Source organism: Felis catus, chromosome B1, assembly GCF_018350175.1.
Source record: "Felis catus isolate Fca126 chromosome B1, F.catus_Fca126_mat1.0, whole genome shotgun sequence".
Lineage (NCBI taxonomy): Eukaryota > Metazoa > Chordata > Mammalia > Carnivora > Felidae > Felis > Felis catus.
In genome coordinates this window covers 105,048,792-105,075,852 of record NC_058371.1, presented here as the reverse complement: position 1 = coordinate 105,075,852, position 27,061 = coordinate 105,048,792, and the positions used below count along the sequence as shown (strand labels likewise).

The window sequence follows — 27,061 nt, the reverse complement described above, 5'->3', positions numbered from 1 at the left end:
CCGATTCTGTGTCTTCCTCTCTCTCTGCCCCTCCCCCGTTCATGCTCTGTCTCTCTCTGTCTAAAAAATAAATAAACATTAAAAAAAAAAAAGTAATGCCCTTTGAGTATTTCAGTCCACTGACTTCAATCTTTGTTTGATTAATTCAAACTATTAATGAATCAATTAATTATTCACACTATTGATTAATTAAGTATGGTATTGATAGAAATGACATAATACATAAGAGACACTATTAAAGAGCCTAAGATTAATACCAAAAACACCAAAGCTATTGAATAACGCAGTGTGTTAAGCATGACAGAGCAGAGTCTGCAAGCTATAATTTGTAGTATATTGTTCACACAAGAAGTAATGATGGGGGGGGGATTTTATTGATGAATAACTGTCTTAGTCAGATGAATAGCTGACCTAGTCAGAAGTCATGTGCAATGAGGTAATGCTATAAGAACAAAACAAACTGATGCATTTTAAACTATTGCCTGATAAATTACATGGAAACCTAACAGAAGACAAACTTTTGACAGAGTATCTTTGTATTTTCTAGATTTACAGAGAAATTCTCTTTGAATATTAAATAACCACATTTTTCAAATTTGTACTCCTTTCTTAGACTGATTGCTGGAGGCAAATTTCAGATTACTTTCTAACACTTCTGCTGGAGGAATGTATTTAAAGCAAAGAATTTATACTAATCAAATATCCATCTGTCTTCTACATAAGGTCATTCAAACCCTCCAGAATCTGTTTTAAAACATGTACATCCTTTTACTGGGAACATTAATTATTCCTCCTCCAAATTAGGACAAACATGCTAATTATCCAGGAGTCAAATGGATCTCAAATACACAGATTTCATATTCCACTATCATTAAAAGCCCAAGAAATGTCCCTCTCATTTTATTTCATTATTCTTTCCCCTTTGTCTTACCCATTCTCATTTACATTGTCCTTCCCATCAGAGATGTTCACACCAGCATATTCAGTATATGGCCTTAGGCATCTGAAAATATATCCCTGAGAAATCAAAGATGGTTTTCTATGTGTATATGTGTTTTGAATGTACATAAATTGTTTTTCCCTACAGAATTCATAATTGTATTTCTAAGATCTATTTCCTTTGCTATATATAAAGATGGTTAATTACTTTTTATGGCTGTATTGTATTCCATTGCATGTACACACAACACATCGTGATTATCCATTTCTCTAGGGACAGAGAGTAAGGCTTCCTGTAACTTCTTGCTAATACAAATAATGCTCTGCTTTTATCCTCATAAATATCCCCTTAAAGACTTGTACACAGTATAAACCCAGATGGGGGAATGATACATATATAGAAAATACTGATAATTAATTTCACTAAATAGTAAAAGTTTATTCTCCCACAAATAGTGAATGAGATTTCTCATTTCGGCTCCTTCTAGTCAGCACTTGGTATTAGCTGACTTTTTAAATTTTTACCATTTCTATGTTGCTTTATTTTGAATTTCTCTGATTTCAAGTGAAGTTAAGCATTTCTTCACATACATATTGGCTATTTAGGGTTCCTCTTCCATGAATTATCTATTTTTATTCCTTGTCCAATTTTTGTTTATTTCCTTGCAGATGTGAATGGGTCCTTAGTATATTCTATCTGTTAATCACTTTTCAGTTTTACATTTTGAAAACATCTTCTAATCTGCTACCAGTCTGTTATGTTTATCTATCATGTTTTCTTTGTATAGAAATAACTAATATGATCACATCCATTGATCTCCACCACCTACCCTTAAGTTCTGTACTTTTTAAATCTTATTTGGGGTGCCTGGGTGGCTCAGGCAGTTGAGTGTCTGACTTCGACTCAGGTCATAATCTCACGGTTCATGAGTTTGAGCCCCATGTTGGGCTCTGTGCTGACAGCTCGGAGCCCAAAGCCTGCTTCAGATTCTGTGCTTCCCTCTCCCTCTTCCCCTCCCCTGCTCGTGCTCTGTTTCTGTCTCTCTTTCTTTCAAAATAATATAGGGGTGCCTGGGTGGCTCAGTTGGTTAAGCATCTGACTTCAGCTCCGGTCATGATTTCATGATCTCATGGTTCATGGGTTCGAGCCCCATGTCAGCCTCTGTGCTGACAGCTCAGAGCCTAGAGCCCACTTTGGATTCTGTGTCTCCCTTCTCTCTCTCTCTCTCTCTCTCTCTCTGCCCCTCCCCCCATTCATGCTCTGTCTCTCTCTCTCCTTAAAAATAAACACTAAAAATAACAAACATTAAAAAAATTTTTAAATGTTTTAAATTTTATTTAAACATCCTTTCCCATCCCAAGTTCACAAAGATAGTTCACAAAAATATATTTTAATAACTTTATATGTTACCTTTTATAGTTCGGTTTTTAATCTATTTGGAGTTCATTTTTGAATTTGTTGTGAGGGTGGAATGTAAATTTACTTTCCCTATCTACTGAACCATATACTAAATAATCCCTCTTTCCCCCTCTGATTTGTAATGCTAATTTCTGCTACATTACACATTCTCATGTATAACATGGGCTTGTTCGTTTTTGTTTTTGTTTTTTTATTGTTGCATCAATTTTTATCTGTGCCTATACCAGAACCATCCTGTTTTCACTGCTGTGCTTTTATAAAATGTCTTAATACATCCAATAGGACAATTTCTCTTTGTTTGGCCCATTATCCTTCCAGTTCCTATTGGTCCAGTTCCTGAAATTTTCACTAAAACTGCATTGAATTTATAGATGAACTTATGGAGAATGGTATTTTCACAGTGTTAATTTTTTCCTACCCAAGAACTTGGTATTCTTCTCTTTTTACCTAGATCTTGTTTTATGTCATTTAATACAACTTGAAAAGGTCTTTGCGAAGTACATTCTTTATTAGGTTATATCCTATGTACTTAGCAGTTTTTGTTGCGATTGTGAGTGAAGTCATTTTCCATACTAATTTCTAGGTCGTTGCTGCTGACATTAAACAATGTTTGAACGCTTACATGAAACTTAAACATATATAAAATATTTATAAAGTTTCTTATCTAGTACTTTGTATTCACTATTATTATAGTTGTTGTTGCCTATTATTGGTCTTGCATCTCCACAGTATTTCTGAACTCTCCTATTAGTTCTAGTAGTTTGTCTATTGATTCAACAGGGTCTTCTCATAGAAGATCTAATAATCTGTAAACAGGGACCGTTATCCATTCCATTCAATGCTTATACCTCCTATTTTTTTCTTTTCTTGTTTTATTAAGAACCCCTTACTAAACTGAATGGCATCTGTGCTAACAAGGCTTTCTTTCCTGTTCCTAACATAATGTGTCACATATTTGCCCCACTACATTTGCCAGGAGGTTTTTGCTAAAAGCTTTTATCAAATTAAAGAAATCATCTTTTATTTCTATTTTTTCTAACACTTTAAAAATGTCATAAATGGATGTTAAACTTTATCAAATGGCTTTTCTGTATATATTCAGGTAATTTTGTTCCTCTTTAGGGCATTAATGCGCTAAAAGATATCTTTTCTGGTGATGACCTTCCTTACATTTCTGAAGTGAAACTTATATTACCATGTTTTGTTTATTAAAACATCACTGAACTCAGCTAATATGTATTCAGGATCTCACATTGTATGCATAAGGGAAATGGGCTAATAATATATTTCTTGTATTGTCCTCATCCACTGTTGGTCTGAAGATTATAATTAATGAAATAATTAATTTGAATTGAGACTCAAAATGAGTTGCACAGCTTTTCCATGTTTTTTTTCTGGAATACTTCATATCAGCTGGAATTATCTTTACCTTGAGAGTTTTAAAGAACTCAAAACTTTAAAACTATCTGAGCCTGTGGAATAATTTTTTCAAACTCATTCTAACCCCTTTGTAACATGTAGAAATTGAAAGTAAAATCTACATATTTCAGATTCCCTGGCAGTTAGGATTTCTCAATGTGATTTAAGTTCTGACAGTAAGATTCATATGGGAAATTCTGATTCAAGATTGGGTCATGTGAAAACAGGGTACAGTGCATTCATTTTTATGGTACAGATCGTGGAGGTAGAGGTGTTAGACTAAAGCCAGTAGTGCTGGCAGCAAATTCCTGATCAGAGTAGTCATCATGGTTCTTTTAGTTACCAAGTTCTGCTGGGTTTTTGAGATCATTCTTAAAAGGTCAGCCAGAGTCTATTATGTCAGTCTTTCCAATAATTCTGTGGTTTATATACATTCCTTAATAAAGCCTTTTCAGATTATATTAGAGTGGATTTGCTTAGCTAAAATTAAGAACCTTAACCATAATTTAAAAAAAAAGAACCTTGACCATAAAAATTGCACTCAGACTGGAGGCCTGGTGAATGATTAAAAATCTCTTTCATGGTTAATGGGTGATCCAAGTTTTCTATTTCTTCTCAGGCAAAGTTTTCTGGGAAATTAATTTTTTTCATTTAGATTTTCTTTCTGTTTTTTTTTTTAAATATTTTATATTTAAGTAATCTCCACACCCAACATGGGGCTCAAACTCATAACCCCAGGATCAAAAGTCACAGGTTCCACCAACTGAGTCAGCCAGGTGCCACTCATTTAGATTTTCAATATTATTGCTATACAGTTCATAGTTTTTGCTCTTTCTAAAATCTCTATTTTTCTACAGTTGATTTTCTTTTTTGGAGTTAAGTTTTAATTTACAGTTGCTTTCCCCTTCCCCTTCCCCTTCCCTTTCCTTTCCAAGTTTATTTATTTGGGGGGTGGGCAGAGTGAGGGAGAGAGAGAGAATCCCAAGCAGGCTCCACACTGTCAGCACAGAGCTCAACATTGGGAATCTATCTCACAAACTATGAGATCACAACCTGAGCAGAAATCAAGAGTCAGACGCTTAACCAACTGAGACACCCAGGCACCCTTAACTTACAGTCTCTTTTATTTCATTAATCACCTTTATCAAATATTTTATTTTTTTGTTTGTGTTTTGTAAATTTTTTTTTTGAGTAAACTCTACCCCCAACATGGAGCTTGAACTCATGACCCCAAATTCAAGAGTCCTATGCTCTCCTGACTGAGCCAGCCAGTCACCCTGATGTTTTACTTTTTAAAATCTCTTTAAAGAAATAAGGTTTTGATTGTTAATCATCTCTATTGATTTCTTTCTTTCCTACTGACTTTCCCTTATTTGTATTATCTTTTCCCTTCTGACTTGTATATGTTCATTCCACTGTTTCCTTTTCTAGTTCTTTGGGCTTAATGCATGCTTTATTTTCCTCAATCTTTCTTTTTTTCTGATAAGTGTATTTAAAGTCAGTCATTCAGCTTAAAGAATTTCCTGATTTCCCTTACAATTTTTTCCTCTTCTTTTTAATCCAAGGGTTGTTAGTTATTTTTAGTTTCTAGACTTATGGGATTTTTTATCCAGCCACTTTTTTTAGTGTTTAGTTTTAAATTGTTAAATGATGAAAGAACATAATCTACATTACATGGATTTTTTGAAATACATAGAGCTTTCTTTATGACTTAATTTTTGGTTAATTTTTGTGGACATTCTATCTGTGTTTGAAAACGCAGCTGATCCTTGAACAATGCAGGGGTTAGAAGCATTGACCCTACATGCAATCAAAAATCTGCATTTAGGGGCACCTGGCTGGCTCAATAAAAAGAGCATGTGACTTCTGATCTCGGGGTCATGAGTTCAAGCCCCATGTAGAGATTACTAAAAATAATAAATAAACTTTTAAAAATTCCTATACAAATTCTGACTCCCTAAAAACTCAATAGCCTACTATTGTCCTGAAGTCTGACTGATAACAGTCAATAAACACATTTTATATATTTATTATATATTGTACTCTTACAATAAAAGTAAGCTATAAAAAATGTTACTAAGAAAATCATAAGGAAAATAAAATATATAGTACTATACATGTTGTTTTGAAAAAATTCACTTATAAGTGGAACTGTGCAGGTCAGACCTGTGTTGCATGGGTCAACTGTAATATATGTTGTCTGTTGAGTGTAAGATCCTGTATCTTCATTACTTCATTTCAATTTATTAATGTTATAATTTTATATAATTTTGATTTCATTGTTGGCTTGTTCTATTAGTTTTTAGAGGGATGACTCAAAACCTCCAGCTTCAATTGACTTACTGATTTCTCCCATACTTTTTTATATATTTCAAATGTACATTGTTCCTAATACATTCATATCATTATTTTATTGGTATATTGCTGTTTAAGGGGAGCCTGAGTGGCTCAGTTGGTTAAGCATCCAACTCTTGATTTCAGCTCAGGTCATGAGATTGAGCCCTGCGTCGGGCTCTACACTGACAGCATGGACCCTGCTTGGAATTCTCTCTGTCTCACTCTCTCTCTCTTTCTCTGCCCCTCCCCTCCCTCTCTCTCACACAGTAAATAAATACACTTTAAAAATTTATTTTTAACTTTAATTTTATTTATCTTTTTATTTTACAGAGAGGGAGAGCACAAGCTGGGGAGAGGGGCAGAGGGAGAGAGAAAGAATATTAAGCAGGCTCCATGCTCGGTGCAAAACCTGACATGGGGGCTTGATTCCACAACCCCAGGATCATGATCTCAGCCAAAATCAAGAGTCAGAGGCTCAACTGAGCCACCCAGGCACCCCCAAAAATTATTTTTAACTTCAAATTCTATTTTGCTATCATGGATTTTTTTTAAAGGGGATTGGTTCTTATATGTCTGCTACATCTTTTTCTATCCTTTAACACATGATCTTCATAAATATATTTGAGGTAGGTTACAGAAATTTTTCCCCCCACATAAAGTCACAGGGTGGCTCAGTCAGTTGAGCATACAACGTCAGTCTAGGTCATGATCTCGTGGTTTGTGGGTTCGAGCTCCATGTTGGGCTTTGTGCTGACAGTGCAGAGCCTGCTTCCGATTCTCTGTCGCCCTCTCTCTCTGCCCATCCCCTGCTCACATGTGCATGCACTCGCTCTCTCTCTCTCTCTCAAAATAATAATAATAATAATAATAATAATAATAATAATAATTAATAATAAAATAAACGTTAAAAAAAAAAAAAAAGAAAGGACACCTGGGTGGATCAGTCAGTTAAGCATCTGACTTCAGCTCAGGTCTTATCTCATGGTTTGTGTGTTTGAGCCCCATATCAGGCTCTGTGCTGACAGCTCAGAGCCTGGAGCCTACTTCATATTCTTTGTCTCCCTCTCTCTCTGCCTCTCCCTCACTCTCGCTCTCCCACTCTCTCTCAAAAATAAACATTAAAGAAAAAAAAAGAAAAGGTAAATGGGCAAAAGGGGTAGTTAATAGTACCTTGGGCTGTGGCCAACTAATCTTTGACAAAGCAGGAAAGAATATCCAATGGAATAAAGACAGTCTCTTCAGCAAGTGTTGCTGGGAAAACTGGACAGTGACATGCAGAAAAATGAACCTGGACCACTTTATTACACCATACACAAAAATAAACTCAAAATGGATGAGAGACCTAAATGTAAGACAGGAAGCCATCAAAATCCTCAAGGAGAAAACAGGCAAAAACCTCTTTGACCTTGGCCACAGCAACTCTTACTCAACACTTCCCGAAGGCAAGGGAAACAAAAGCAAAAATGAACTATTGGGACCTCATCAAAATAAAAAGCTTCTGTACAGAGAAGGAAATAATCAGCAAAACTAAAAGGCAACCAACAGAATGGGAGAAGATATTTGCAAATTACATAACAGATACAGGGTTAGTATCCAAAATCTATAAAGAATTTATCAAACTCAACACCCAAAACACAATTCAGTGAAGAAATGGGCAAAAGACATGAATAGACACTTCCCCAAGAAGACATCCAGATGGCCAACCGACACATGAAAAAATGTTCAACATCACTCATCATCAGTGAAATACAAATCAAAACCACAATGAGATACCACCTTCACCTGTCAGAATGGCTAACATTAACAACTCAGGCAACAACAGATGTTGGCAAGGATGCAGAGAGAGAGGATCTCTTTTTCACTGCTGGTGGAAATGCAAACTGGTGCAGCCACTCTGGAAAACAGTATGGAGGTTCCTCAAAAAACTAAAAATAGAACTACCCTACGACCCAGCAACTGCACTACTAGGCATTTATCCAAGGGATACCAGTGTGTTGCTTCAAAGGGGCACATGCACCCCAATGTTTATAGCAGCACTATCAACAATAGCCAAAGTATGGAAAGAGCCCACATGTCCATTGACAGGTGAATAGATAAAGAAGATGTGGAGTATTACTCGGCAATCAAAAAGAATGGAGTCTTGCCATTTGCAACTATGTGGATAGAACTAGAGGGTATTATGTTAAGCAAAATTAGTCAGAGCAAATATATTACTTCACTCATATGAGGACTTCAAGATACAGAACAGATGAACATAAGGGAAGGGAAGCAAAAAGAATATAAAAACATGGAGGGGGACAAAACATGAGACCCTTAAATATAGAGAACAAACAGAGGGTTGCTGGAGGGGCTGTAGGAGGGGGGATGGGCTAAATGGGTAAGGGGCATTAAGGAATCTATGCCCGAAATCATTGTTGCATTATATGCTAACTAACTTGGATGTAAATTAAAAAATAAGTTAATTAAGAAAAATAGTACCTTGGGCTGTTTTTAGAACACTTACATAGGTCTTACTCAGCTCAATAATGCTTTGTCTAGGGAATTTTTGGTTTCTTTCTTTTCCATTGTACTTGGCCAAGCACTAAGATTGGAACAGAAAACATCTCGTTTTGTCCATGTTGACGATATCTCAGTATCTACAGAATAATGGGAAACCATTAGAACTCTCCTTTTGGACTGAACCAAATAACACACCTAAAAGGACTCAGTCACAAAGCTGATCTGGTTCACTATGAGCAGAAGGTAAGGGCATAATTTCTCATCACAGCTTTGGAAATTTGCTTAAGAGTTGGTCACTGTGACCAACTTCTACCATCAACTCCTATCATCTGGAAACTGTATTCTGGGGAACTTCTTTCAAGTTTCCCAGTCATCTTCATCAAAAGGATGTTAAACAGACAACTATGCCACTAAGCCAATCTTAATGAAAAACTTAAGCAGGCCTGAAAGCTAGTCAGATGTCATATATCAACTGGAGTTAACAGAGGCATTGTAATCCAGGTCATATGTCCAACACTGGAAGAATTAGAGGTACTTTCATCTATGTCAGCAATGTTATCTATGTACACAGTCTTTCTAATGATATTCCTTGGCAGCTTGAGACTTCATTATTCCCTAGGATATTTAGATGAAAGTCCCTCATGCTCCTATTGACAGCATCTTTCCTTATTCCTCTTGATGACATTCTTTTGATTTTGTTAGACTTTGGCTCTAGTGCATGTGGCTTCCCTGAAGTCTGCAGCACTGATAGGGAAGGATTGGAAATGGTGCATAGTGAGCTTGTTGCTGTTCTAAGATCTATCCTTGATCACACTGAGAACTGGAATTAGCTAGAAGATCTCTGAATGGCCAGTCAGTAATGAGATGGGAGAGGGAGCTCCCCTTTCAGGAGTTTTGGCTTTGACAGCAAGGGGCATGCTTGGTCTGACAATTACTGTATTTAAATTCCTTCTCAGTGCCAATTTGTCATCAGCTGGCAATCTCCTATTTTTGTGTTTTTTTGTTTTTATTCTTTTTGTTTTGTTCTTTTTGAATGCATACACGCATGTGCTCTGGAGGGGGAGAGGGGCAGAGGGACAAGGAGAGAGAATCTTAAGCAGGCTCCATGCTCAGCACAGAGTCTGATTCGGGGTTTGATCTCACAACTGTGAGATCATAACCTGAACTGAAATCAAGAGTTGGAAGCTTAACCAACTGAGCCACCTAGGCACCCTGTCAATCTCTTGTTCATAACACTGTCTCTTTTTATTCAGGCAGTCCCAATAGTTTTATTGATGTGTTCAACAGACTTTGAGGCACTTTTCCATGTAAATCATTGTTTCTCAGAGTTTGAGGGCCTTATATATGCCAATTGATGTGCTTCTAGGAGTGGGAGCTCTGAAGAGAACTTTTCTGATGTAGAGTTCAACCTCAATATTGAGGTTTCCAGAAAGCTTTGGTAATCATCTTGACAACAAATATGGTTAAATTGAGCTTGACAGCAAATACAGTTAAATCGAGCTGTAGGTTCCAAATGCTCAGTAAAGGTGCAGAGAAGTGCTGTGTACCCTAGTGGGGATACAAAGCTCACCCATGTACCTCTCTGGGAAAGAAAAGAGTCTCTTTTAGGAAATGTGTTTCATAAATTGTTGTATTTTTTAATCCAATTTGAAAATTTCTGTCTTATAATCTGTGCATTTAACCCACTGATATTAATTGAAATTACTGTAATTGAAATCTTTTCTGACACACCTTATTTACTGTTTTGCAATTACCATATTCTTTTCTTCCTTTTCTACTTCCAATAGGATAATGCAAAGTTTATCTTATCTTTCCATAGGATAATGCAAAGATTATTATCTTCTGCTGATTGGAAAGTTACATATTGTGTTATTTTTGTTTCTTTTATCTCTTCCTAAAACCCACATGGTTAGACTCAATTTTCCCTACCAATTAATTAACCTTACCAATATGTATGTCTTGTCCCAAACAAGATGAAACCTTAAATTAGCATATGCCCATTTCTTTCTGTTCTGCCTCAGCCCTTCACTTGGCCACATTGGTGTCATCTAGCATTTTTGTTCAAAATTGATATGGATACATTTAAAATTTTTCTTTCCCATTCTTTTTTCTTGAATCAATGCTTAATTAACTGCTCACCTTTTAAAAAAGTATTTTGCGGGGCGCCTGGGTGGCTCAGTCGGTTAGGCATCCGACTTCAGCTCAGGTCACGATCTCGCGGTCCGTGAGTTTGAGCCCTGCGTCGGGCTCTGGGCTGATGGCTCAGAGCCTGGAGCCTGCCTCTGATTCTGTGTCTCCCCCTCTCTCTGCCCCTCCCCCGTTCATGCTCTCTCTCTGTCTCAAAAATAAATAAAAACGTTAAAAAAAAATTTAAAAAAAAGTATTTTGCTGTTGGGGCATGTGGGTGGCTCAGTTCGTTCAGCAGCAGACACTTGATTTTGGCTCAGGTCACAATCTCACACATCATGGGACTGAGCCTCACAATTCTGTCTCCCTCTCTCTCTCTGCCCCTCCCCCACGTGCTCTCATTCTCTCTTTCTCTCAAAATAAATATTAAGAAAATATTTTGTTGTTTTCTTTAGGATTTATTTCTCTCTTGATTCCTCCAGGAGTACTTTCAAGAAAGATTTCTGAGTGATGAACTGTTTGTCTCCTGGTACTGTTAAGCTCTCACATGTGAATGTAGTTTATCTAGAAGTAAAAATCTAGGTTAAAAGTTATTTTGCTAAAATCCTTTGAAATTAGTACTCCTTTATTTTCTTGCATCAAGGTCCTGGGCAGTACTCTTTCCTGAAACTGTTTCCTTCAGCTTCAATTATCTAGCCAAAGAGTTGAGGTGAAGCGAATGGAGGGGAAGAATAAATGCTCAGAACATGGCCACCCTGCCTGCATTTGTTGCTATATGCTACCATGTCATTGCCCTGGCTGGCACTGAGCTGATGCCACTGTTTTTCTGCCCTGCAGAGGCACTGAGATGGGAAATGATTGGCCAGAACAATGTAGGAGAGGGAAAAGGGCAACTCTTCCTCCAACCAAACCTCTATTCCTGATGCCTAGCCCTTTTCACCTATAAGCTGTCATTCCTTGCTATCACTTCCTTCCTTTCACTCCCCTCTCCCCTCTCCCAGACACACGCATGCTTTTGTATTTCAAAACAGGTACATACAGCCTTAGAATAAAAAAATTTTTTTAATATCCTCAGATGATTCTGAGACACTGAGAGGTATTTAAATGTTTGGAGCACAGATTAAGTTTATTTGCTCATGACTGAGCAGACAATAATTGGACAAGAGAAATGAGAGAAAGCAGCCACAGGAATATCTGAGACTGAGAAAGAATGAAATAAACAGCGAGAACAAGGCGGACCAAAAATCTGAGTAGGAAGCTTCCCAGAATGAGGTCCAAAGCATGTACCTGTTGTGCATTCACCATTTATCTTTATTATGAAAGTAGGTGGACTTGCTGGGTCTATGTCCATGAAGAACTGTAAAATCAAGTGGATGGTCTAGCTACTTTTGATAGCTATTCTCTGGCTCAAATATAAGGTCTTTAAATCATCAGAGAACATGATCCAATCTTTAACCCTTTAACTAGATTTTAACTAGATTACTAGATTGAAAAGATGGATTAAAACTAGATTGAAACTCTCAACATGGAGAATGGAATACAGCCTTTTTGAGGAGTATGTCTGTCCTAATGGCATAGATGGATGAGGAGCAAGGTGTGTCTTTAAATCAAGGAAGAACAAATGATCAGAGATTTTGTAATAGAGGACCCAGGAAACCATTATTATCAGGAACAGAGGAGGGAGGCTGCTAAGAGAGGACTAATAAGACTTAGAAGGTGAAAAGATATACAAGATATACTGGGTGCTTCTTGGTTCTGAAAAATCTAGAAGCTAGGTTCCCATGATTCTGCTGATAGGATTTAATCAGAGCATTATTCCATTTTTACTATTACTGTGACTGTATCTAACCACCGTCATTGTTCTACTCTCTCCCTTCCCCCACCAATCTCCTTATATCTTTCAGTTTGGAGATACTTACAGAATTTCACAGACTAAATTAGTTACCATTTTACAATGATATCTGTCTATTTATCCAATTTTCTATCTACATAGAGACTGTCTTATTATTTTTTCTACGCTTGAGAAAATTCACCAAAAATAAATATTTTTATTTATTTATTTTGAGACAGAAAGAAAGGAAGGAAGGGGCAGAGAGGGAGACAGAGAATCCCAAACAGGCTTTGCGCCATCAGCATAGAGCCCAACATGGGGCTGGATTTCATGAACTGTGAGATTATGACCTGAGACAAAAACAAGAGTGGAACACCCAACTGACTGAGCCATCTAGGCACCCCCTAAATAAATATCTCTTAAAAGTAAAAGAATATTCAGTGATGAAAAGTAGCTAAATAAAGATAAAGGGGAAAAAATGTCCTTATCACATCACACTGCAGTGGTATACTGAAGGTGGCACAATCTCTGTAAGTTTTTTCAAGCCACTCCCCATTTTCTTTAATGTGAAAAATTCATTACTATGGTTTTAGATTTCACATAGCAACTAGGCTTTGAGAAATTACCCATGTCAAGTTTCCATGTAATACAAAGAAGAACATCCATAATTATCTGGAAAGAATATTAAAGTTTTAAAGGCTTAAATTTCTTTCCAAATATCTGCATGAGGCCAGATTTTCTTCATATAATTCAACTAAAACAAACATACCACAGCAAAATGGATGCAGAAAAAATATGAGAATCCAACCAACCTTTAATCCAGACATTAAGCAGATTTGGAAAAAATGTAAACAATGCCACTCTTCAAAATTTTTTTTTTTGTTTTGGAAAATAGTTATTTTTCATAAAAATTACTTATGCTAATATAAAATGGGATAGTTATTTTTAGATGAGTAAGTAAATACCTTAAATTTTTCTCAGTTTTACTTTCTAATGTTGTAAATAATGATTAATATAATCTTCACAAACATATATTGAGCTCTTTGAGGTCCCCAGTTTTTAAGAATGTAAAGGGGTCCTTGACCAAAATGTTTGAAAACTACTTAATTATTTCATTCCTTTTGAATTGCAATTGAGGAACCTGGAATACAAAATGGTTAGATGACTTGATCCAAGTCACAGAGCTAGGTCATTTACATGGTTTTAAATATTTGTTAACATTTATATGTGTACGTGTGTGTGTATATGTGTGTGTGTGTGTGTGTGTGTGTGTGTGTGTATACATTTTTTAACTGTTTATTTATTTACTTAGAGTGTGTGCACAAGCTGGGGAGAGGCAGAGAGGGAGGGAGAGACTCCCAACAGGCCCCACTCAGAGCAGAGCCTAAAGCCGGACTTGATCCCACAACCCTGAGATTGTGACCTGAGCCAAAATCAAGAGTCAGACACCTAACTGACTGAGCCACCCAGGCACCCCTAAAATTTTTTGTATTTTTATATTTTTATAAATATTTTTACAACTATTTCACAAAATACATTTTTTATTTAGCTTAATTCTCTCTTCCACAATAGTGCTCCTAGTTATAGTAAGATAAGTATAAGGCTCTTCTGACATTTTTTAACTCTTTCAAAAATTCCATAAAGGCACCTTATGAAACTATGTATTTGAAGTTCCAGTTTCTTTGAAGAAGATTAATAGTATCATATTTTCAGAATCAGAGTTACATCTTGGAAAAGTTGACAATTCTTTTTCCAGTTCTATTATTTTGCTGAGTTCCACAGGATCTCAAGTAAACGAGTACTAAAAATATCAGGAAGTTTTTTAAATTTCAAATAAGGAATGTGTCTGCAAAGTTCTATTTATATATTCATATACATACAAAACCGTATATAAGTTTATGAGGCATATTTCATTGATTTTTCTACTAAAGTTTTGAGCCTATCCTGAGTTATCTAAGAGTCCTATTCTAAAAACACAATTAAAAATTATTTGAGACAATTTTTCAGTCTAGCTAAATTCCAAATTTATCTTCATTTTAACCACAACACAATCCCCAAAATTAATTTGTCACATGCAGTATAATCCCTCTAGTATCTCTAAGAATGTGGCATCCTTCATGGCATGGTCTTTTGATACCATCAAATAATAAATGTGTGCTCCACACTAATAGAGACACAAAATCACACAGTACTTGCAATAAATAGAAACTGTAACATAGCATCTTGATGAGGTAAGCTTGTGTTATATTCTTCTAACAGAACAAGAAACTAAGCTATAAAGGCCTGTTCAGACTTGTCTAGGGTAAATCATAGAATTACTGGTGAAGCCAAAGGATAGGAATTTCTACAGTTTTTGGAGCTTGTGACAACACAATGATGGTATTCTCTCTTATAGTTAGAATCAAGATATAGTTGAGATAATATTTTGCTCTACGTTATATCTGTGCACTTCACTCAACAACAAATAAAGGACATGACTTGGTGGCAGCATGAGTTGGATTTATCAGAAATCAGAACTCACTTTTCTTTATTCCCCTAATTAATTAGCAATATTATAAATAGTCCCTTCTGAGGACGTATTGACTTTACTAGCAGTTGAATAGTCCAAAGGCAATTTGCTTTTTGGAAAAGAAATGGAAGTGTTCAACATTTAATAAATATTAATTGAGTGATCCCTATGTGTTAGGTATTTGAGATGTGATGAATATGATAGGCAAGGCCTCTGCTCTGGTAGATTACCTCTGAATGGGGGAAAAGTAAACACGTAACTTCAGCCAGTAAAGTACAAGATAATAAAACAGAGTGATGACACAAAATGACAAGAGAAAAGCAAACTTCTTTATATAGGGCCATCAGTGAAGGCGTCTTATAGCAGCTAACCTCTGAACTGTGGAGTGACTTGAATGAGGAGAAGCAAGGCCTACAAACAGTGGTAGAGGCAAGGCCAAAAGTGTGAAGGAGCTTGTTGGTGTTTGAGAGGCACACAAAAGGGAGCATGTGTGTAGTTTACAGCATCAAGGTGAGATGAAGGGAGGTCAGAAGTTAGTGCCCAGGATGAGGTCAGAGAGGCTAGGCAGGCCAGATGTGGCAGGTTCTCATAGGCTGTGGTAGAGTTCAGATTTTGTTCTTTGTTCTAAGCCTAATGGAAAACTTTGAAGGATTTTAAGTTAACGAGCTACATAGTATAATTTATAGTTTTAAATTAAGGGCAGGGGAGCACCTGGCTGGCTCAGTCAGTGGAGTGTGTGACTCTGGATCTCGGGATTGTGAGTTTGAGCCCCATATTGGGTGTAGGGGTTATTTAAAAAAATAAAATCTTTTAAATAAGTAAATAAATAAATAAATGGGAGGAAGAAGGAAGGGGAACCAGTTAAGTGAATGATGATGGTGATCTGAACCTGAGAGACAGCTGTAAAAACGGAGAAAAGTAGACACATTTAGGTTCTATTTTAGAAGTGCTTCTTACAGGAAATAATGTTTGGACACGGGAGGTGAAGGAAAGAGTGAATGTATTTATTTCTACACATAAAATGTTAACTACTACTTTACACCAAAAGTACAACCCATAAAAACAAAACTTAGATTTTATCAAAATTAAAACCTTCACTCTGTAAAAGGCTCTGTTAAGAGAGGAAAAACAAAGTATAAATTGGTAAAAAATATTTGAAAGCCATATATCTAATAAAAGACTGATACCTAGAATAGATACAGAACTCCCAAAACTGAACAGTAAAAAACAAACAATCCAGTTAGTACATGGGCAAGAGACATGAGGAGACATTTCACCAAAAAAGATACACAGATGGCAAATAATCATGTGACGTTCAACATCATTATTCACAAAGGAAATGCAAATTAAAACCACTGTATGTGTATGTGTGTGGGTGTCTCAGAACGGGTAAAATAATAAATAGTGACACTGTCAAATGCCAGCAAGGATGTGGAGAAATTGGAGTATTCATACAATTCTGGTGGGAATATAAAGTGATACAGATGCTCTGGAAAACAGTTTGGCAGTTTCTTTAAAAATTAAACATGCAACTACCATACAATGCAGTAACTGCACTCCAGGCATTTATCACAAAGAAATGAAGACACACGTTCATATAAAAACCTCATATGAATGTTTATAGTCACTTTTTCTTTTAAAGTTTACTTATTATTTATTTTTGAAAGAGAGAAATCATGTGTGCACAAGCAGGAGAGGGACAGAGAGAAAGAGAATCCCAAGTAGGCTCCACACTGTCAGCATGGAGCCCGATGTGGGGCTCAAACTCACAAACCATGAGATCATGACCTAAGCCGAAATCAAAAGTCAGACGCTTAACCAACTGAGCCATCCGGGTGCACCCCCTCATCATCGTTTTAATGCACAATAACAAAAACTGGAAACAAACTATATGTCCTTCATCAATCATATCATCAGACATGTTACCGCACATGAATGATTGAACAGATTATGGTACATCCAATTCATGGAATACTGCTCAGCAATAAAAAAGGAACACACTATTGACACACACAACAATCTGGATGAATCTCCAGAGAATCATGTTGAGTGTAAAAAGATAATCTCAAAAGGTTACACACTGTACTATTCCACTTATATAATATTCTTGAAATGACAAAATGATAGAAATGGATAACAGATTAGTGGTTTCCAGGGGTTGAGGAGAAGGTGTGAGTGGGAGAGAAGTGAGTATTGCTATAAAGGAACAACATGAGGGGCCCTGTGATGATGGAAATGCTCTATCAATGTCAACATCCTGGTTGTGATACTATATTACAGTTTTGAAAAATGTTACCACTGGGGGGAAATGGATAAAGGATCACTGGATCTCTCTGTATTATTTCTTACAACTGCATGAAAATCTATAACTATCTCAAAAACAAAGTGTTTAATATATATAAAAAGTTTAATTTAGATACACAGAAGGACATCTTCCACTTAATGTAAAACAGGACTTGTGGAAGTTTTGGCTAAGACCCCAAAAGAGTAAATACTACATTCCAAAGTGAAGATCATAACCACCCTGTAAAGATTTGTACAAAAAAGTTGAGGATAATTGGATGTAAGACTCTGAATGACTTCACCCACTTCAAAGGTCTCAAATGACTGAGAATTAAAGATTGGAGGAGAAGGTTTTCAAGAATCACTGTTGTTATGCTGTGATAGCATCCTTCCTCTCAAGAAGAGAAGTAGATGATAGTCCCTCTTCATCCTAAATGAAGAGAGAAGCTTTAAGGAGGCCATTAGCAGAACTTGAGGTCTGGGGGACATGGGTGTGTTTACTTCCCATTTGGAAAATCCAGAAAGCTAGAGAATGGCTGGGTAGTCCTCAGAGGCCAGAGACATGCAGGGGTAACATGGCTGTTGCCGAGTGGTAACTCTGTAACAGGATTTCTGCTTTTCCTGAATTCCAGTAATAAAATCCTATTCCCAGAGTTTGTTGGGGCAAACAATGTGATTTCCCAATGAACCAAATGTGTACCACTCACTTAGGAAAGCCAGCATGGAGTTTTCTTAGGTCCTGCCCACACATGGCTAAGATGGGTAAATAGTTCTCTGCAAAAAGGGGGAGCCTGGGTGGCTCAGTCGATTAAGCATCCGACTCTTGATCTCAGCTCAGGTCATGATCTCACGGGTTTGTGAGTTCGAGCCCCACATTGAGCTACACGCTGTCAGTGCGGAGCCTGCTTGGGATTCTCTCTCTCCCTCTCTCTCTGTTCCTCCCTTGATCACTCTCTCTCTCAGAATAAATAAATAAACTTAAAAAAAAAATAGTCTTCTGCAAAAAGAAGCTAAGTAAATAAATAAAGCCAAGGACCAGAAGGACAACATGCATTAGCTCTTGTTATCAGAACCCACAGGGAGAGTGGAGTGGGTCTTGGAAGAACCCATGAAAATGCTCATGAGAACAAGAGTCTATTTTAAACATCTGCCAAGTCCAGAAAGTGGCAATGCTAGATCAAGAAGACAGTACTAGTTTAGTAGGAAATTTTCCTGTAAGCTGCCTCCAATAAAACTCCTCTGTCCCCACACTCCAACCTTGGGAGGGCCTGTAGGCCTAACCAAGATGGAGTTGGAGTATCCTTGTGGAGAAAGAGAAGCAGAAGACTATACCTTCCTTTCTCTACCTCATGGACTGATAGCTTTAGGCCTGCAACTCGCCTGGAGGTGGGCAAGGAGAGAAGCCTTAAACTCAAAAGCCAGAATTAAATTTTGACCTTATACTGTTATTGTTAAATGGAGACTGAAGCTTTAACATATAACTCTTCCTAATACCTAAGAATGACCAGAAAAAAACATGAAAACTGCTTAAATTTTCATCCAGGGATAGGGGAAGAACCAGCCTCCCAGAAAGGCTAGCAGAAGAAAATAATTAATTTGTTTGATGAATGAATCCTTATTCAGTATTCTAAATACAAAAGTACTGTTCCTATACATTTTAACAATTTTTCTTCCAAATTGTCCTATTACCACATATACATATGTGCATATATGTGTATACACATGAGTACAGAATTATGTACTTTTTCCTCCTACTATGAATATCTGTTTTCAGCAAAAACCAATCTAGACTTAGAAATAGATGTGGGAGAGTTGCTTCTTCATAATATGATTTCCAGTTTTTCTGAATTATTTGACTTACTGAACAGTAAATACAGTACTACAAAAGTGAAACTGTACATTTTGGCTTGAGATAAGTCTTACCATATGCAAGGTTCAGTTTTTAGAAGAATAGCAAACCATTTTAGTTGGAAATTTAAGTTAGAAAATAGCTACTATCCAGGGTGAGAAAATGTCCATGTTTTTCCCCTGAGTAAAGATTTTCAAATTTTTGTGGCCAATGGCCAAAGCTGTATTTCTTTGCTAAATTTCACCAGGATCAACATGCTTTGATTTATTGTACATGTGACCCATAAATGGATGGGAGAAAAACATTAGAGATAATTCAAATCAGAGTGAATTCTGAATAACCAATGACTGGCCAGTAAACACTAATTCTGCACATTCCTAGAGTCATCTGACATAAATGCCCAGAGGAGAATCCTGGGAATGGAGAATGAAGGGTGACTCTAACAATTTCTTTTTGATGCACTCCTTTATAATACGAAACAGATTTAGCATGTTAGCCATAATTTGCTTTCAATATCTTCATTAGGATTGCCTTTTAATATTCATTTGAAACAATTCTTTGCAATTCAGAAATTTAATTCTAAATATTATAAAAACTACAGTATTTGCATTGGCTACAAAAATATGTCACATGGTTTAAAGAATGTATACCATTGAGGCGCCTGGGTGGTGCAGTCGGTTAAGCGTCCGACTTCAGCCAGGCCACGATCTCGCGGTCCGTGAGTTCGAGCCCCGCGTCAGGCTCTGGGTTGATGGCGCAGAGCCTGGAGCCTGTTTCCGATTCTGTGTCTCCCTCTCTCTCTGCCCCTCCCCCGTTCATGCTCTGTCTCTCTCTGTCCCAAAAATAAATAAACGTTGAAAAAAAAAATAAAGAAAGAATGTATACCACTAAATCTATTTTTATGGTAGTTTAGTATAAAGTTACAAAAATAATTTTTAGTATTTTTCTAATCCAAATTTCTACACTAGTACCTTTCTTTATAATAATAATTATTTTAACATTTATTTATTATTGAAAGACAGAGAGACACAGAGCGTGAGCAGGGGAGGGGTAGAGAAAGGGGGAGACACAGAATCTGAAGCAGGCTCCAGGTTCTGAGCTGTCCGCACAGAACCTGACGTGGGGCTTGAATTCACAAACTGCAAGATCATGACCTGAGCCGAAGTCGGTCGCTCAACCAACTGAGCCACCCAGGCGCCCCGATAATTTTCTTTAATGGTATAAAGTTCAATAGTACTTTGTAAATTCTGAGAAGAGATCTTCTACCTTTTCTTTTTTTAGTTATAAAATAATAGAAATATCTTAAATCCCAAATAGATCATGAAAAATATAATCAGTATTTCATGATGATATTATACCATTAATCTCTCTTTATATGTGGGTATTATTTTTGATTCATCACAGAGTACACTTTCTTTTTCTAATTGTTTTTACCATTTCAAATTCTGGAGGGAGAGAATACTCAATTTCAAAGTAAGAATTAAGTTGTAAAAACAAACAAATTAAAAACAGCATAAGGCTATTAATTTGAATGAGCTACATCATAAAATTTCATATTCTTTTAAGAACCACAGGATAAGAATATGATGTGTTTGTTTCATAAACAATTTCATCTATGTAAATAATTTTATAGTAATCTTCTTAGAGAAAAACTGTACATGCTCTTATATATATTTCACTTAGACAAGTTTTTAACTCAACATTTTCTATAATACTAACAGATACAGCGACCTATTAAAGAAAATAAATTATAAAAGAGATAAATTAGGAAAAAACTACTTTAATTACAAAGGGATATTTATTACAATATTAATTACAATTAATTAATAAACTACTTTAATTACAAAGGGATATTTATTACAATATTAATTACAAAGGGATATTTACTTACTTAGTCTTTTATCTCACAGATCTTTAAAATAGTTGTAATTTTAGTGTATTTAAATAAGAATTGATTTACAGGAAATGTTTCAGAAAATGTGCACAAATAATAAAAACTTTTATAGAAAGTAGTGTTCTATATGCATTCCTTCCTAATTATAAGTAGTTTTAAAGCCTCTTTCTTTTCTTGATACTTTAAATGCTTTAAAATGTAATCAGCATTAAAAAAAACCTATTGCAATACTATGTAGAGTGAATTAAAAAGAATTTCTAGGATTAGTCCACTTGTTGGAAGAGCATTTCCCTTCATTTGGATTTTGTTGTATTTACCTCTGATACAGTTATTTTGGTCACAGCAATAAATAAAGTATAATTGGTATCAAAGATATATATGCAACACTGTCAAAACTCTGAGTCTTTCCTTTATCTTGTCTTTTTCCCTTTTCCATTAATCAATTTAGAGAAAAAGAAATATTTTCCACATTTTACCTTTTGGTTTGCTCTTTACTTGCCTATTTTTGTCTTTTAGTATCTAATGGATACAATTTATGACTGCCTTCCTTTCCCCTCTCATACAACATTAGCTTATGCTCTACAGTTCTATGTTGTTATTTTTCTAAGTTTCTCCTAGTTGTCTGGGGAATTACCTTGATGCAATGGTGGCCTCCAAGTACACTGCCAGCCAAGCTATCCCAGGGGTCACAGAACAGACAGGCTCAAAGACCAAATGGAGATTCTCAAATCATGCATCCCTTTAAAGCAAAGAGGAAAGAGATGGGGTAAGTTACCACACTTAGGTTGCAAGTGGGAAGGACTACACTCCATGAATCCCAAGTTATTCAATGTTTATATGTGTATGCTCTCCCTGTGTGTGTGTGCATGCATGCTATATCAGCCTTCCTCACTGATGAGCTGGGGACAGACTGACATTTAGGCAGGGAGGTCAACAGGGAGAAGGTGCGTGGGGCCAGTGATAGACACTTGTTCTGTAGAGAAGCAGTGACAAATATTCTTGTCCATAGCTGCAGTTTGCCAGTTAGCCTGCCAACAGTTATAGGTATTATTAGCAATTCTTAGGCAGAGTACATTTGGGTCCAGAATATAACCATGGATGGACCACATAAGGGTAACACTGATGAGGGACAGAAGCAGAAAAATGTTCACCTTTAGCCCAGATGGCTAATCTATAGCCTGCATAATTTCAATAAGGATCAAATACATGCTGGTTGATACATCCTTAAAGGGTCTCATGACTACCTGTAAATCTTACCCATAGTTAATATTGAACTGAATGATAAGTACCACAGAAATCTTGCAAGAGCAATTTTATGATTCAAAATTTGAAGACATTTTATGATCCAATATGCTCTGCATGTGCCCTCACCCCTTGAGCACTAAGCATATAACCACCAGCTTCATTCAGCAAAAATGCAGCTCTTTCTGCCCACAGGTCCTATCCCAAAGCTACTTAAATTAGAGACTGTAAAACGTCTTAAAAATTCTTTCTGGACCATGATGCTCAACGATCCTACAACAACATGGCTGTCAGCCTAGAGATGGCATGATCATAATTTGGTCTTTCCATCCCTTTCTATCTATAAATAACACTTTTGCTTGTTCCATCATATAGTCATTTAGTCTATCTAGCTTTACATCTATCAGTTACTTAATATCTATTTTTAGCACATCTTATGAATCCTGCCTATGTCTCACGACTGCTTGCTTATTATCTATACTTACCACATCCTATGGGATTCATCCATTCCATTCTGTGCTCTCTAGCAGAACTGATTTTCTCCAATAACACAGCAAATTAACATTACAATAACCAAAATTTAAATAGTTTTCTTCATCTATTCAGTGAAATGTATTGACATTATAAAGTCTGTATTATTTTACTCTTTTCACCTTGCCTTTTCTCACTTTCCTGTCAGTTTTGGTCATTTTGACCAAAACAATTGGGTGTTTTGTGCAAATTCCCCAAATAAATCAAGCTTATTCAATTCTCCATACATTTCCATTTGATAATGACATATAGTTTCTGAAATGTATCTCTTCTTACTTTATACTCCAGGAAATCAATGCTTTAAGATGTTTTTATGTAATCACAATACTCTTTAAAAAAATCTATTGACAAGTGATAAGAAAAACAATCTTCACTCCTGTTTCTTACGTAGTCCATGTATTTGACAAACAAGGCTTGTAAAGTATTCTCTTGTGCCACAGATGCACTGGATCTTAGCAACTGAGCACAAAAAAATACACAGACTTGGAAAGTTTCTGCACCTAATGGCAATAAATGAATTTCCAACAATGATGTAGACACAGAATGCTAACTGGCAGTCTCCTATCCCTCCCTAACACAGCTACTCACAACCAATCTATCCAACAAAGCTCAGGTAAGTTAGAGTTAGCCCTAATCAACAGGTTCATCAATAAGCATCTATTGAGTGTGTTCTTTACAAGGCACCGGGAGAAAGCAGAAGTTATCACCAGATTCTGACATTCATTTTACCGTTAGTGCTTTTCTAAGAAGTTCTACTTACCAAATATTGTAGTTTTTAAAAAGTCATTTTGGAGCCTCTCTCTTTAATTTAGGAGAATTTTTCTCTTATTCAATTATAAATTCATAAAAAGGACAAGAAAGAGACATGTTTGGGGAAAAAAAGACAAAACTTTATATGCCTGAAAGACTGGGTTCATACAGGAGAACAGAATGTAGCTAAGCAGGGTGGCAGAGGATTGCTTAGCATGTAATGCCAAGTGGTTTAGATTTTGAACCCCTTGAACCTAAACCTGTGCTGTCCAATATGGTAGTCATAGTCAAATATGATTAATTAAACTTAGTCAAAATCAAATAAAAAGTCAGTACCTTGGGTAAACTAGCCAGGTTTAAATGCTCAGTGGATACATATGGCTAGCAGCAACTAAATTGGTTATGAGGTCAAATATGATTAATTAAACTTAATTAGTCAAAATCAAATAAAAAGTCAGTATCTTGAGTACACTAGCTAGGTTTCAAATGCTCAGTGGATGAATATGGCTAGTAGCAACTAAATTGGTTATGAGGTAGCACATTTCTATTATTATAGAAAGTTCTATTGGACAAGTGCTGCCCTAGACATTGAGGAAACATGTAAAAATTTTGAGCAGAGTTGGAAATGATAAAATCATAGTTTTCCAAAAATCTCTGGGAAGAATTTGATAAACTGGAAAATGGTAGGGCAATTAGGATATGAACCAGGACACATATTATTCATAGGTTGTGGTTGACTATTATGTGTGTTGGTGTTAGGGCTGGCGTCAGGGAAAATGCTACAGTCACAGAGTAGATATGGAGGGTAAAGGAGAGGCACAGTGCTTCTTATTAGGGAAAATGGGTGGAGATATGTATACAAACATACATACATATATATATATATGTTTTTTTTTTTTTTTGAGAGGACAGGGGTGGATGATGAATTTAGGCTATATCCCTGTGAAGTTTGAGATTGTGAAGGACATTCTAGTAAGATATACAATAGGACGTTGGATATACAGGTTTTGAAGATTCATTCTCAAGGAGTTTAGGAGGATATACATAAATTGCTACATCGATTTCTCATTACTTCCTTAAAATAAGGATCTAGAAGTAATTTTTTTTCAAAAAGTATAAATTATATGTGGAGACTTTCCAACTTTCTTCTTCCTCCTTTCCCCACAACACACACTCCCTGGAGACCTTTAGGTTGCCATGATGGACAGATATTACTGACAGGCATGTACAGTACTCTACGGGTGAGCTGATGTGGTCTGGAGTTTTAAAGTTCATTGGTAGGGAGAAAGATTTCAGAGTCATATCCCTTTATTTGTAAAAACTACAACAATCCTCCACTGGATTCCAACGGCTGTGTAAATACTATAAAGTAGAACATATTTGCATCTTTGTAAGTCTGAGTGCCAGGCAAGAATACAGAAATCATTTTTAAAATTCTAAACAGACAGCATTTGCTATGGGGAAGCGTTAACATGGGAGCTGAAGGCTAGAAGAGCAAAAAGGGGAAAGTGAGATTAAATTAGAAATTCTTAACTGCTGCAAGTGGCTACCACTTCTGAAGCTGGTAGAACAGAGGGTGGGGGTGGTGTTATCAAAGTAGTGAGCAAACTCAGCGCTGGGGATGCCACATGAGGATGGGAAAAGGGAAGACAGACCCACCAAGGAGGGGCTGCTACAATTGACTCTGGGACTTTTTAAGGGCACAGAAATTCCCCTGGAGACCAGAAGCAGAGAGTGAGAGGAAATGAAGAATAACAGCGTTCCGTGTTCCACCTTTTGCTTTTCTGCCTATGCTTCCTCTTGGAAGAATCTTACAGAAAGCCATTTGACAAGGCTGAGAAATGTAGTTCGCAGACTCACACTCAGGTCAACTATGATCACAGAGCAGAGTTTGGGTGCCTATGGGGCTCAAGGACCATGGGCAAATGACCTACACTGCACTTTGCCAGAAAAAAAATAGTAAATTCTACAAAAACAAACAAACAGCAACAACAAAACAGACTTATTTGGTTTCTAGTCTTTGATAGACTTTATAGACTCTAGGGTCTATCACAATTAAGTGCAACTTAAAATACTCAGTAAATATGGATAAATATTTGAATGAACAGATGCCTATTCCTATCCTGTTAAATAATTCAAATCAGTACTCAAATGATTGGCAGGAGATGCAACTGATTTTAAAGAAACACTTTCATTCATATGTACAAATTAGTACTGTCTTTTAAAGTACTGGCCACTTGAAAGTTAATATACTTTCAAACAGTGTTGCTATTACCCAAGGAATTTTCAGAACACGTCTGAAATTGCCATTCAGAGCTAGTTCTTGAGAAACACAGGATAATTAATAGAATCTAGTCCTGCCCACTTTTGGCCTCGTCTGAGTCACCTGGTTCTAATCTGGAGGATTTAATAAATTTCCAAAAGAAAACTCACTCTCACAGAATAAAGACTTGTTACTAATGGTGGTAAGTACTTGCCACCATTTCCAATTAAACTTGAGGCAACATGATGTCTTAGTCTACTTCTGCTGCTTTGAATTTGGAATAAGACGACAAATGTGGTGGATAATAATAGTAATAATTTAAGACTTTGGCCTTTGTTGCTGTTCTACGGAGAATCCCCACTGTGCCCTGCCCACCCTCACCCTCCCTAATTCCAGTAGGGTGTTTCTATATCCCAGGGTTATTTCCAGCTAAGACAAATGTATAAGCACAAAAGTGGTCCCCTAGTCTCTGACATCTAGGACATGAACCAAGACCACATTTTACTATGCTCCACCTACTTCCCTAAAGGGAAGAAACCATATAGTTTTCCATACGCCGTATCCATACGGCATTATGATGAAATAGGAAACTTCTTAAGAGCTAGTGAGGTAAGGATCACAGGTGGTTCCCAGCTTGAAGGGAAACATAATAATAAAAATCTTAAAACATCTCCATGGTGCTACGTGCCAGGCCCTTTTTATTCTTTCAATCTTCACAGTTTTGTGAGATAGGCATTTATTATTCCCATTTGGCAAATGACAAAGCTGGGACTCAGGAGGCGATTAGCTAGACAAGGCTATTCTCCTAGTAAAGGATCGTCCAGGGTTCAAACTTCGCACTCTGCTTCGAGTTTGTGCTTCCAGTGAAAAACTGCTATCTGGCAATTTTTAAACCGTCAGTACTGGCAACTGGAGAATTATTGGAAAAAAGAATTAACGAAACGCCCCACACCTCGTAAACAGTGCTGATACACCACAGAAGAGAACGCAAGCGAGAGGTGGGCACATGGGCACACACGGTACCACCTCAAAGAGACGCGTTGCCTAACCTCCCAGTGTCTTCCGAGACTCCTCCGCCGCCACAACATCCCTCATTGGGCCCCTTCCTGGCGGCGCCAAATCGCGGGCGTCCAGAAAGAGGTGGGACTTCCGGCTAAGTCGAGCCAAT

General features: G+C 36.7%; 1 long non-coding RNA gene across 2 annotated transcripts; it reads right to left on the bottom strand.

Moving 5' to 3' along the window:
• On the bottom strand, window positions 1-26,984 carry LOC109499006. 2 transcript variants are annotated; one of them, XR_002156103.2, is made up of 4 exons: window positions 26,846-26,984; window positions 21,742-21,846; window positions 932-1,017; window positions 15-60 (listed from the first exon to the last, which is right to left on the bottom strand). It is a non-coding gene; the product is annotated as an uncharacterized LOC109499006 (long non-coding RNA). The 2 variants fall into 2 exon arrangements; XR_002156104.2 differs by lacking the exon at window positions 932-1,017 and having other exon boundaries at window positions 1-60.
• Between the last annotated feature and the right edge of the window lie 77 nt (window positions 26,985-27,061).